At 39.5% G+C, this 13,899-nt stretch overlaps 1 pseudogene; it reads left to right on the forward strand.

Moving 5' to 3' along the window:
* The first annotated feature begins 2,651 nt into the window (after window positions 1-2,651).
* LOC112670419 (60S ribosomal protein L23a-like) lies at window positions 2,652-3,110 on the forward strand (annotated as a pseudogene).
* The last annotated feature ends 10,789 nt before the right edge of the window (window positions 3,111-13,899 follow it).

The following is a 13,899-nucleotide window of genomic DNA, read 5'->3' on the forward strand; positions in this document are numbered from 1 at the left end:
TTGACATCTTAGATTCAGATGACTTAAACCTGTCATAACTAAAATTGAACTTCTCTCTGATCCCACATCTGCTGCTCCTCAGTAATATGCCTCCTGTGCTTTCCCAATAACTCAAAGCCAATCCCCCCAAGGGCCTCAAGGAAGACAGCTGGCTATCATGCCGGACTGCCCCCTCTTCCTTACCCTGTTCCTCTCCCATCTGCCTCCAACACATTCTTGGTAGCCTCAACAGTGAGCTTAAACATGAATGTGAGACACCCTCCCACTGAAAACCTTTCAGAATCTCCCACTTGGTCTTCCTGAGTGAAAGGCCTGAGCTAATGTGGCTGACAAGACCCAGTGTGGCACCATCTGGGCATCCAGGCTCCTCGAGTGCCTTTCTCCTCACTGCTCAGCACACTCCAGCCACACTGAAATCTAGTCCACTCTATTTCGGACACATCTTATGGGTTGTAGGTTCCAGTCCCCAGGCCTTTTCCACCCACCTTTCATGGCTAACCCTTCCCTCTCTTTCACCATCTGCTTAGGTCCTTCCTCTTGCTTCACAATTAGCTTCCTTGCAATGCATTCTTTGGTTTTACAATGTATTTTTTAATAACAAATTTATTTTTTGTATTTTTTTATGAAAGTTATAGTTGTACATAGTTTAAGAGTTAAATTGTTCTTTATGTTTTTAACCCCCCCCAAAACCTAGTTCTCTGAACTACCTCCTTCCATTATCTGCTCTCTAGGGGCAACTACTTCCAACAATTCTGATTTTTTTTGGTAACATTAACCTTATTTCACTATGTAACATACTTGCTGCTTCTTTATTTTCCTGTTTGTAGGCATTATCTATTGATTCCTCAATATTAAAGGTGAAGATTTTTTAAAAAATTTTTTAAAGATTTTATGTATGGGGCACCTAGGTGGCTCAGTGGTTGAGTTGTCTGCCTTTGGCTCAGGGCATGATCCTGTGCTCCTGGGATCGAGTCCCGCATCGGGACCCCTGAATGGATCCTGCTTCTCTCTCTGCCTATGTCTCTGCCCCTCCTTCTCTGTACCCTTCATGAATAAATAAATAGAATCTTTTACAAAATACAAAAGCAAAACCAAATATCTTCCACTCCTTGGCTGTCCATTCATAGTTAGCAGTTGGGCACTCAGGGTTGATTGACAGTGCTGGGCATCTGGGCATTTTTTTTAACTGTGGGGTGCACCTTACTACGATCCAGATATGCTGTTTCATTGGGAAAAACTCACTCTGTACCAGTATTTATATGTCTACTGTCTGGGTGGTTTAAGTCGGGCTGTCAGCCTATGGGAGACAAGTGTGGTCAGGGTTTCAGTATTTTGTATGTCTTCACTCAATCCTTCTTTCCTTGGAACCCAAGCATCACCTTCAATTATGCTTGGCTTCCTCCAACCGAGACTCCCCCTGTTCTACCTTTTCCAGAGAATACACCTCCATGCTTGCACCATGGAAGGGAGAGGCAGTCTCAGGAGTAAGGAGTAGATATGGAGATTTTACTGCTACTTCAACAAACTTTTAACCAAATATCTGGTGTTTTAAGTCTTTCTGGAAGTATCAGATGATGCTATTTCTTCAGCATTTTGGAGGTCTATCATTTATATTAGGTTCTTTCTTGACTTTTCCCAATACTGGGTTAGTATTCAATTTCTTGGTTCTGCAAAGTCTGTTACCATATAACTTTCCAACTCCCCCATTTGTTTTGGTCTTTATGGCTTATGCTTTAAAACATTCCTTTGCTATTATATTAGTTGAGCTTCAGGAAAGCACGGAGACTGAAATGTGTGCTCAGCTCACCATCTTTAAATGGAAGTCAGTACGATACTCTTCCAGCACAGTTAATCTCTCCTTTGTTATAACAACATAACTATAACTTCTCTTAAGTCCTCAAAAATCTTTATGCATTATTTTTTTGATATATGTGTAGGTTTTGTTTTCTATCAAGTTCATTTCACACTAGCAAAAGAGGTATTTGGTGTAAGGTAGAGACCACCTGAATTATAGTATGTAGAATATACTGTATTTGTTACCTATGCTTGCCATTAAATGATGGCTCCTTATGTTAAGCATTAGCTGAACACACAAATAATTCAACAAATAACTATTCATAACAATTTAATCCTCAGCCTGGAATCCTTCTTGATGGCTATGAAAAAGTAAAATTTCCATTCTTCGTCATATGCTATCTGTTCTTGGTTGTATTTTTAAGACCAGACTAATGTTGCTGTAATTTCTATGTGCATGGTGTTAGGTTGCCTAGATATATAAAGTACACAAAACTCAGTGTGTAGAGTGTATAGCAGTCTACACTTTGGTTAAGACCCAGGTTTTATAATGGGATAGATATGGCTTTAGAGATTGACTTAACTCTCTGAGGAAACTTGGATCATCAGACTCTCACATGGAAAATAAGGATACCAGATCACTCATTCATTCCATTGTTTGGGGATTTAAGGAGATGTGGTTGGAAAATTTATTCTGCTTCCTTTGGAGCAGAGATACATCTGGTATATGTGTTTTTGTTTAGTCATTAGAGCTCTGTTCTTCAAAACAAACAATATTTGGATTGTTACTTAAGAGTATATTCAAAAAATAAATTTGTGGTCCACAGAGTCTAAACTTTAAGATACTTTTCACAAAGATGGTGCTGAAGGAAAAGAAGGAAGCCCCTGCCTCCCCCGAAGCTGAAGTCAAAGTGAAGACTTTGAAAGCCAGGACAGCAATGCTGAGAGGCGTCCATAGTCACAAAAACAAGATCCACATGTCACCTACAGTCTGATGGCCGGCCCAAGACGCCGTTTCTCCAAAGGCAGCCCATATATCCTTGGAAGACGGCCCCCATGAGAAACAAGCTTGACCATGATGCTGTCATCAAGTTCCCCCTGACTGCCTACTCAGCCATGAAGAAAATAGAAGACAACACACTTGTGTTCGTTGTGGACATCAAGACCAACAAGCAACAGATCAAACAGGCTGTGAAGAAACTATGACATTGGCATGGCCAATGTAAACACATTGATCAAACCTGAGAGAGAGAAGAAGACAACTGGTTCCTGACTATGAGACTTTGAATGTTGCCAACAAAATTGGGATCATGTAAACTGAGTCCAGCTGGCTATATATAAAGATAACTTTTTCACCATAAAAAAATAAATTTGCTTCAGGAAAGAACCTAAACTCCATATCCTCATTAAATGTTTATTGACCCTTCATACATCCACAAGGCAGGGAGTCCCCAGCTGGTTCCACGGCTCAGGAGAACCAGAACACAGCAGCAAGCAAATATCTACTAAGCTCAAGTGACAAAAAAGAAAAGAAAAGAAAAAAAGTCTGATTAGATCCTATGGAATAACAGAAGACAATAAAACTGAAATTTAGGCTATTAGTTTTTTGGGGGTGGGATCGAGGTAAGGATAGCTTGGACATTAAATTTTAAGGAAACCAGCAGGTGATGACCCTCTAAGGACTGGAAGCAAAAATCAATGATGCATGCAAGGTCATGCCACTCATACCTAAGATTCATTATCATTGTAGACTTTCCGGCAATGTCTTTGCTTTGATTCTCCCACCCATCCTGTGGTCTCTTCCTGGAAGATACACATCTTAACTTAGACGCTTCTTATAGGAGAAACTGTGTTTTATCTGTCTCAGTAGAACTGGAAATTTTACCATAGCTTTAGAAGCATCTCCAAGTATGCAGATTTTTCTGCCTTATATCTGGGGAAAAGCTAGGTCAAAATTAAAAAATATATATGTTAAAAATCATAACCAAAGTTACTCAGCAAACTGGCTATTTAGCTCTTATTTTTAAAAAAATAACCATGACTTTTCAAAATACTCTTTTAGTTAAATCTGCGGTATAGGAAATAATTCACTAGAACATACTATGCCTTAAATTGCTTTAAGATGTGCCTATAGTAGATTTTTGATCATTTAGAAATATATTTTAGGTATTTCATGCAAAAGCAATTCAAAGAAGCACATCTTAAGTAGCACAAGTGAAGTAAACATGCTTTCCTTTGGGTACTCTGAAAAAACACACGCATTGCTTTTCAGGGTGCAGAAAGAGTACTTTGTAGAAAGGGTAACTTAAATATTTTGGTTGAGAGACCTCAAAGTACGAGACTTGGGTGGGTGGTTTTGCGTGTTCACAAGAGTGAAGATGGCAGGAAACACCACAGCTTTCTCCTTGTATTCCCTGCCCACAAGCGAATAGCAGACAATTTTCATAGAATGACAGCACATGCTTTCCCTGAAACTGCAGGAAATGTAATTTCAGTATATATATTTTTTCTTTTTTTTTTTTTCTGTAGCCTCTTGAGATTTTTTTTTTTATCTATTGCCATTTTTCTTTCCTCTCAAGGCTACTCCTCAGGCAGATATTCTCCACATGGCTTTGTGTAATGTCTAACATCCGAACAAACCCATTCCTCCCATGGGATGGGCCAGGCCCCGTGGCTTGGGGTGGGGTAGGGCCAAGCTGGAGAGAAGTGGTTTTCAGTCATTCAGAATTTCCCATAGGGGCTCTCATTTTCTCTAGAGCACATCTCATCCGCTCAGACTTAAGTTTATTACCACAGTATGAATTGTTGGTACAGTCATCCACAAGATGAGTCCTTTAGATACTCCCAAGTCATTTGTAGAAAGTTCAGGAATTGATACTCTACTGACTCTCCGGGAAACACTGCTCACTGTTTATTTGTTCTTTCTGGTAGATCTTTTTTTGGTAGAGAGGGAGACATATAACCCATGTCTGTACAATGCGTTTTGCTTTTCCAGGCTTTAATTTTTAGCTGATAGAGACACAGAACCTGTATTGGAAGAGTTATTCTTGTAGTCAGAGTTTGAGACCCTATGATCCAGGGCAAGTTGCTGCCTGGCCCTAGGGAGTAGAGGGAGTAGGAACAGATGAGTAATTAATGCTGGCAGAGCTGACGTCCTTGGCCTTAAGTTCCTCAACTTGTGAAGCACAAGTATAAAAACCTCACTGAATTGGCTGATAAGATGATATAGGTGGGATTTACTTCAAAAAAACCCAGTGGGTGGGGTGGGACAGCAAATGGGGGTAGAGAGAAAACAAGATTGTCCTTGAATTCATAACTGCTGAAACTGAGTGATCAGTACATGGCAGTTTATTTTATTATTTTCTCTGATTCTGTGTAGTTTAAAACTGTTCCATGATAGATAGTTAATCCAAAGAAACACGTGCTTCTTTTAAGGTCATTTGGAATGGAACAACTTGGAAATTAGCTCCTGAAATCCTGAATTAGTGTGTTGGTGACTTTTTTGGCTTTTTAAAGTAAAAAGCCCCCCAGTTACTTGAGATACGCGAGGGAAACATCAGCATAGAGTCTCAGGAGCAGCTGTGGTCTGACTCACCCCCCTGCACCGTGTTGCTGTAGTGAGGTTTCTCTCTAGTGGACAGGGTATTCCCCTGCCCCAGGCTGATGTACGGTGACTCATATACCAAATCAGAGTTTCACATCTAAGTGTGATGGGCATTGATTATCAAAGTTGGAACCCAAAGGCTTGGTGGAAATGAGGAGAGGCTATTTAATATTCCTCTTTAAAGGTCAGAACTTTCCTCCAGAAAAGATTCCTCTCCATCTGGAAGACTCTGCATGATGTCACCTTAAATATGAACTCTTTAAGCGGGGACGTTTCCTAAAAGTACACTCAGCTTTTTTGGTAACATTCATTTTAGGGATGAAATCAGCCTAAACCATAAATTGACTTGTTTACTTAAATGAAAGAAATGCTGGGCGAGCAGGGAATTCATCATAACCTTCATTATTTAGACTGTCTGGCCAGCTGACTAGCTGTTTTACTTTGCCTCTGACTTCACAGCCATTTAGAGGAGGACATACTGCCACCCTTGCTCACAGGCCCATTGATCAGACTCGTACTGGCTAGTACTTTCCCACAGAAGTAACCTTACTTGCTCTGGCCAGGCAGCCACTGCCTATGGATGGCAAGTGAGATGAGATCTGTTTATCTACCCCCCATCAGTCTTCCTCTTGCTTTTCAAGTGAGGAGACTGGAGCTCAGGGAGGTCAAAAAGCTTTCCTCCAGTGCTATATGTCATGGCTGTGTAGGCTTTGAGGTCAGCTGCTCTCTGAGGCCAAGGAAACAATATTTGTTCTACCTAGAATTTAGAGATAAAGTGACAAAAGTCAAGTCACTGACAAATGTGTTCTGAGAATAAGGAGTTAATGGTCACCTATGTCTTTCATCCCTTGAGATAACTCTTTGGTAACTATGACATCTCCATTTTACACAGGAGAATAGGGTACAGTCTGAGAGTTGCTGAATGATGGAACTGTAATTCAAACCACCATTCTCAATGCTCAAAAGCTGTGCTTTTTCTGTTTCACTGGAGAAAATGAGTATACCCTGGACATGGTGAGAGTTGTTCTAAGGGGTAGGGGGTGGAAGGAGCAGCAAAGGTATGGAATCATGGACCATCTCCTTCATTTCGTAGCTTCCTCTGCAGGGAATGTGCTAATATGCTTGTGCCCCGGACAGAACTCTCTTCTTTCTCCCTACTCCTTAGAAATCTACTCAAGGCTCATCTCAGATGTCACCGGCTTGTCCTGATCTTCCTAGTTATAATTAGTTTTTTTTTCCCCTGATGAAATTTTCTTATACATTTTGTACTAGGGTTTTTATATGTCTGACTTCTCTTCTTAGATTATGATCAGTTTGAGGCAAAGGGTTATGTCTAATAAGTTTTGTTTTTATTTAAAACTTATGAATTATTATATATATATAAAACAATCTAACACATATGTTATTAATGGGCTTGATATTATTAAACATCTTGTGTGGTCCTCTCTGACCCCATGTTCTTTCCTCCACCCAGACTTAACTGCATTCCTGAATTTCCTTGCTTTCCTTCTAGTTTTTATCATGTTTGTGTGAATCCCTAAGCATTGTTTCTTTTTGTTTGATTTTAAACTTTATAAAAACAATGTGATGATGAATGTATTCTTCAGCAATCTGTCTTTAACATTTTGAAGAGTCATTCTTTTATTTTTAGATTTTTAAAAAATTTATATATTCATGATAGAGAGAGAGAGAGAGAGAGAGGGTGAGAGATGGTCGGAGACACAGGCAGAGGGAGAAGCAGGCTCCATGCCAGGAGCCCTACGCCCGGACTCAATCTGGGGAGTCCAGGACCATGCCCTGGCCCAAAGGCAGGCACTAAACTGCTGAGCCACCCAGGGATTCCCTGAAGACTCATTCTTATTGATGTACCTGTAGTTCATTCATTTTCATTATTAGTCTGGTAATGGATAGTATTTCATTTTAATAAATACTGTTGGGGCACCTGGGTGGCTCAGTCGGTTAAGCATCTGCCTTTGGCTCAGGTTATGATCACAGGGTCTTGGGATGAACCCTGTGTGGGGCTCCCTGCTCAGCAGTGAGTCTGCTTCTCCCTCTGCCTCTGCCCCTCCCCCCGCTCATGATCTCTCTCTTTCTCGCAAATAAATAAATATAATCTTTTTAAAAATTTAAAAAGAAAAGACTGTTCTTTCTTTATCTATTCTCCCATTAAGGGGAAATTGAGTTGCCTTTGGTCTTCTGATTTTTTAATAATGTTGCTACGAACATTCTTTCCATGTTTCTTGGTGCACTTTGTGAAAGAGTTCTTGTGGGTGCAAGATCAAGGTGGATCCGTGGAAGTCTGGAAAAGGGAGTGTTTGTCAATACAAAGAAACTCTCCTGTATAGAGGAGTGAAAACCCTGGTGAGGGCCCAAGAGCAAAGACTTGAGTGTATGGCTTTGCTCAGGAAAAGTGCTAACTAAAGTAGAGACTATGGAGGAAGGGACCAAAAAAAGCTTAGAGGGGCAGGACTGCTGCTGTGGATTTGCTGTCTACAACAGGGAAACCACTAGCTTCCACTGTTCCTTGAGAGGCTTTGGAGGACTCCCTGTTTACCAAGATAATAAGGAATGTGCTGTTTAGGGGAGCATGGACATAGCAGAGAAGCTCAATGGAGGTTAGTTGCTTGGGCCAGGGTGGATGGGAGGAGATACTGTTCCAGAATAGCGATTTCTTGGAGGCAAGGTGATGCCAGGTGGCGGCATTTCACTCTCAGAAAACAGGTGAGTGTAATGACCAGAATGGACAGCAGAATTGGAATGGCCCTCAGCCACTGAAACCTATAAAGATGTTTAATAGCATATGTTGGTCCTCAGACAAGAGAGATGGGTGTTATTCAATATATAAAATCAAAGGACCTCAAAAATAGGTGGACAGAAGGTTGAGCTCAGTGACCACAATGGAAAGTCAGGGCCCCTTGCTCTGTTTCTAGACTTGAAATGTCCTTAGACTTAAAATTTATCAGCTGATAGAGAGGTCACATCACCATAAAGGATCCTGAAGCATCATGATAACTGCACAAAGTAGTGATTTCCCTAGTCCTTCCCCCAAAGTATCTACTTGGGTAATCAATAATGGTATGCTCACACCTTTTGAAGACTATTGGATAGAGAGCCAAGTTGAACTGGTTTCTATCATCCTGAACCTGTGTTAGAGTAGGGGTGCATTGAGATTAGGTGGTAGTGGAGTCCTAGCCCAGATCCATCTCACAGTAGATCCACAAAGTACACAGACTCACCCAATGGCTACTTCCTAGATTCCTGAATGTACCTAGTAATATTTGGAACTCTCACTCTCACACTCGTATCTTGATTTTTAGAGTAAGAGCTATTTAACGGGAAAAGCCAACTACTATCCCTTAAAATCATGAAGGGGATGGTGATCAGTGACATCCTCAGAGACAGAATGCAAGAATAGTTGTCCTCATAATATCTTTTATGTTGCCAGTCCAGTCCCTAAAAAAAAAAATTGATGGATTATGATGGATGACAGTCACCTACTGCAAACTTTACCAAGTTTAAGTCCCAACTTCAGTTGTTGGGCCAAATGTGACATCTTTATTAAAGCAAATTAATAGATATTGGTATGCAGTTATTGATCTAGTGAAAGCATCCTTCCTGATATGTATTGGAAAACAGAATCATAAATACTTTGTGTTCACTTAAGAATGGACAACAGGATACATTCATTAACAGTCTTGCCTTAGGGCTACTTTAATTCCTCTGCTTTCTGTCATAAGGGACCTGGACCATTTGGACATTTCACAGAAAATCTCATTGGTTCATTATTTTGATGACATCATGTTAATCATATGAGCAAGAGGTGGCAGACATTCTGAATGCTTTGGTAAGGATATGTGCTCTAGAGGGTAGAAGAAAAACCCTACAAAAAAAAAAAAAAAAAAGGACTAACACACTGGTGCAGTTTTCAGTGGTTCGTGGTCCAGAACATGGCAGAACATTCATTCTAAATCTACAGACACCTATTGTGCCTTGCACTTCCTATCTCAGAAGGAGCATAAAGCTTTGTAGCTCTCTTCAAATTTAGAGTCAGCATTTTCCATGTTTGAGAATACTGTTCCAACCCACATGATGTGGAATGCTGCTGGTTTTGAATAAAGTCCAGATACAGAAAATAATCTGTAGCAGGTCTAGGATGCATTATATACAGCCCTGAAATTTAGGACAAATGACAGAAGCTCTTTGGTATACTAGAAATCTCTGTCACTGTTCAAAACATCTTTTGGATCCTCTAGCAAGTATTACTAGGAAGTCAAAGGTTCCTAGGGTTCTGGAGCAAGAACATGCTAGCTAGAGCAGAGGATGTTATACTCATTTGAAAAGCAGGTTCTGATGTGCTTCTGGTTCCTGGGATAGACAGGAGTCCAAAATGTGACACCAAATGATCACGAAGCCAAAACTTTCCATCTCGAGTTGAGCATAGTCAGGCCCATCAAGTCTTAAGGTCAGACAAGCCAGCAGAAACCCTCTGTAAATTGGACATAGTACATCTGGGATGAGGTAGAGAAAGTCCAGAGGCACATGCAAGTTTCATGTCATCTACCAATTAATATTTTAATAAGAAATATGTTTATGATTGATCATTGCATTTTAAACATACTCATTATTTCAAGGGCTGGTCCAAACATCTCCTTTTCAGCTCACACCTGTAGAATTCACCATGGGTGGATGTTTCCTATGTCCAGCTTATAGTAGAAAGCCTAGGGTCAGTTCATAGAGGGATTGGCTCAGTAACATGAGGCAACTGGAGAATGGGCTGCTGATGTTCTGGAGTACCATTCAGGAGTGCAGCTGAGGACTTGTGGGAAAAAATCCTCTAAATAGACAGAGCTTCAAGCAGTCTACCTGGACATCTATTTTGTGAGGAGAGAAAAATGAAAAGGAAAGAGTGCATGTGGACCGAGTGGTTTTGATGATTGCTCAGGGGCTTTGAAGCACCATGGTCGAAAAATTGAAGATATGCATGTCTGGAGAGGAGGCATGTGGGTGAATGAATGTGTGGCAGGGGACACCTAGTGTGAGAATTTCTGTGTCACTTGTTAATGCTCTCAAAACAGCGTCTCCCATAGAAAAGGCACTACACGACCACATGGACAGGATGACTTAGCCAATAGATGCCAACTAGTTTCTGTCCTTGACATAATAGTGTGGTACAATGGGCTCAGAGTAGAGATGGTGGAGAAATGCCGGCTATATGTTAGTACAACAGAATGGACTCCCTCTCGCTAGCCACTACTGCTGGTGAGTGTCTGACCTGCCAGTCACAGAGACAGAGCTTCTAATCTGCAACTAGCCTTTGAAAAGACCACCAGTCACTGGTGGCAAGTTGATTAACCAACCTCCTTAATCCCAGAAAGGACAATAATTCACCCTGACTGGGACTGTCATGTATTTGGGGCATCATGTTGCCTTTCTTACCTATAGAACTTTGGCCAGAACCACTATCCAAGATTTCACAGAGTGTCTGATCTATAGATATGGGATTCTTTTTGACATTGTCCTGGACTAAGGGATTCATTTTACAGCAAAGTAGGTGTGATGATGAGCATAGACAATAACCACACAACTTTAGGTCCTACTGTATTCTGTGCCATTCAGAAGTGAGTAGCCTAAAAGGATTATGGAATGGCCTTTTGAAGAGGCAGTTAAGGTGCCAACTTGGTGTGGACACTCTGTCAGACTAGATTACTATACTTCTGGACACATATACCTTTCACCAATGACCTTTATGTGATGTAATGTCCTCAACAGGTAGCATTACTTTTGGCCTAAGAAAATACGTAATGTAATAGATGTAATAAACTCTCCCTCCCACCTCCCCCTGCTGGGGGAGTCCATAGCCAAGGACTAAGTAAAACAGTAAAACAAAATGTCAGGAAAACTGGATATCTACATTTAAAAGAATAAAATAGGACCTTTATATTATATAGAAAAATTAAAGACCTAAACATGGGAATTAAACTATAAAACTCCTAGGAGAAAACAGTGGAAAAGCTTAGATCAAAAATAAATTATTGCCAAATCACAGCATTAGATTTGGTAATAATTTTTTTGATATGACATGAAAAGCATAGACAACAAAAGATAAAAAAACTGATAAGTTAACTATATAATTACAAACTTCTGTGCATTAAATAACATAATCAGCACAATGAAAAGGCAACCTAGAGAATGGGAGAAAATATTTGGAAATTATTTATCCAATAAGGGATTAATATCTAGAATATATAAAGAACCCTTACCATTCAACAACAAAAAAACTCCATCAAAACTTGATTTAAAAATGCTCAAAGGACTTGAATAGACATTTCTCCAAAGAAATATGCAAATGGTCAATAAACAAGTGAAAAAATGCTCAAAATCACTAATCATTGGCTAAAGGCAAATTAAAACCACCCTGAGATACTACCTCACACTCACTATGATGGCAACTATAAGAAAGAAAAAAAAAAAACAAAGACCAGAAAGTAACAAGTGTTGGTGAGCATGGGGAGAAATTGGAAGCTTTGTGCACCCTTGGTGAGAATGTAAAATGGTGCAGCTACAACTTGAAACACAAAGGTGATTCCTCCAAAAAATAAAAAAAAAAACACAGCATTACTATCCGACCCAACGTTTCCACTTCTGGGTATACACTCCAAAAAAATAAAATCAAGGACTTGAAGAAATATTTGTACACCCTTCTCCATAGCGGCGTTATTCACAATAGCCCAAAGTGGAAGCTACCTAAATCTCCATCCATGGATGAAAAGAGAAACAAAATGTAACATGTACGTACTCAGCCTTAAAAATGAAGTAAATTCTGACACTCTACAACACAGATGAGTCTTGAGGACATTATGCTAAGTGAAATGAGCCAGTCACATAAAGAAAAAATCCTCAAGCATATGATTCACTTATATGAGGTACCTAGAGTAGTCAAATTTGTTAAGGCAGAAAGTAGAATGGTGGCCTCCAAGGACTGGAGGAATGGAGGAATGCGGAATTATTGCTTAATGGGCAGAAAGTTTCAGTCTTTCAAGATGAAAGGAGTCCTAGGGATGGATGGTGGTGATGGCTGCACACAATGTAAGTGTGCTTAATATTGCTGAATTGTGTACTTAAACCATGGTTAAGATGGTAAGTTTTATGTGTGTTTTACATAAAGAAGGAAATAAATGTGTTGAGTTATTGAACTTCTTAAATTTCTTAAGAGTTGTGATATGGTACATTATTGACCTCAAGTTTTCACTTCTCCCTTTATTAATAACTTTTGCCATCTGACTTTACAGTTCCTCCCAAGCAACAGAGCATATTTCTCTTCCCTTGTCAAACTCGACCTAGATTGGCTAACCCCCATAGAATCTGCAGATGCATGAACAATTAGAAAAGATTCTTGTTTAAAACCACTGAGTTTTGGTGTGGTGTGTTTCTCAGCAATGGTTAAGCTAATTTAAGTTTTAACACATTTCAGATCTGGGAACCAGCTCTATAAGGCTGGTACATTTTAAATAATAATGCCGATACACTAAAAATAATAAAAGGACATGCATGTATTACCCCAAGTTAAGAAATAAACATTACCAAATATCTTTTCACATTCTTTTCCCAGAGCTATCATCTTAATTTTGTTCATCACTTTTTTGTCTTTCTGTATAATCTTACCATTTTTTTATGTATCCTCAAGCAATTGCTTAGTTTTGTTTATTTTTTTAACTAATTGACTTCTGTGTTAACTTGGTTTGGCACAAAATTATGTTTTTGAGACTCATTCATGTGGAGTAGCGCTTTTCTTCATTAATTTCTCTCCTCTGTTGGTAAGTTACCTGTTCTTTTATCGGTTGCCTTTAATGGTTTAACATGAATACTTCACAAAACCCAAAGTTAGTTAATAAATTTTATTCTCCTCTCAAATCAAAGAATCTTAGAATGCTTTAGCACCAATCTATCCAACTCTTGCTTCACATGCTAATGTCATTCAGGCATTTTGAACTTCACATATTAAAAATTCTATTGGCTCATGTGGTTGAGATTTCCCCCACATAATTTTCCTACACTTTATTTACTTGCAAAACTTTTGTATCTCAGACATTCTCTCTGTGATGATACCTTTTGTCTGAAAGTCTATTTAAGAGTTTCCTTTTGAGGATCTGTTCATGGTAATCATACTCATTTTTTTTTTTTTCCTGAAAACATCTCCATTTTACTCTGCTCAATCTACCCAGTCTCTTCTCAAAAATGTTTATTTCCTTCTGTTTTGCCCTTTGTGAATATGGAAGACAATTGATAGCAATTTTCTCATTTTGAAAACAGTTAAGTTTTTAGATACCTAAATGCCATTAGCATGGTCCTTTAATACCTCTTTTCCTGAGTAAGTAACCTCATTCCCCAAGTGGTGGGGAAATAAATTTCTGCATGGAGTTGGGTGTGGCACAGCAAAGGCTTTATTCTGACAGTTCTATGGAACTGAATGCATTCCAATAGAAGTGGGTTACTTGCCCAGG

The sequence above is a fragment of the Canis lupus genome, chromosome 2, assembly GCF_003254725.2.
Source record: "Canis lupus dingo isolate Sandy chromosome 2, ASM325472v2, whole genome shotgun sequence".
NCBI classification, from domain to species: domain Eukaryota; kingdom Metazoa; phylum Chordata; class Mammalia; order Carnivora; family Canidae; genus Canis; species Canis lupus.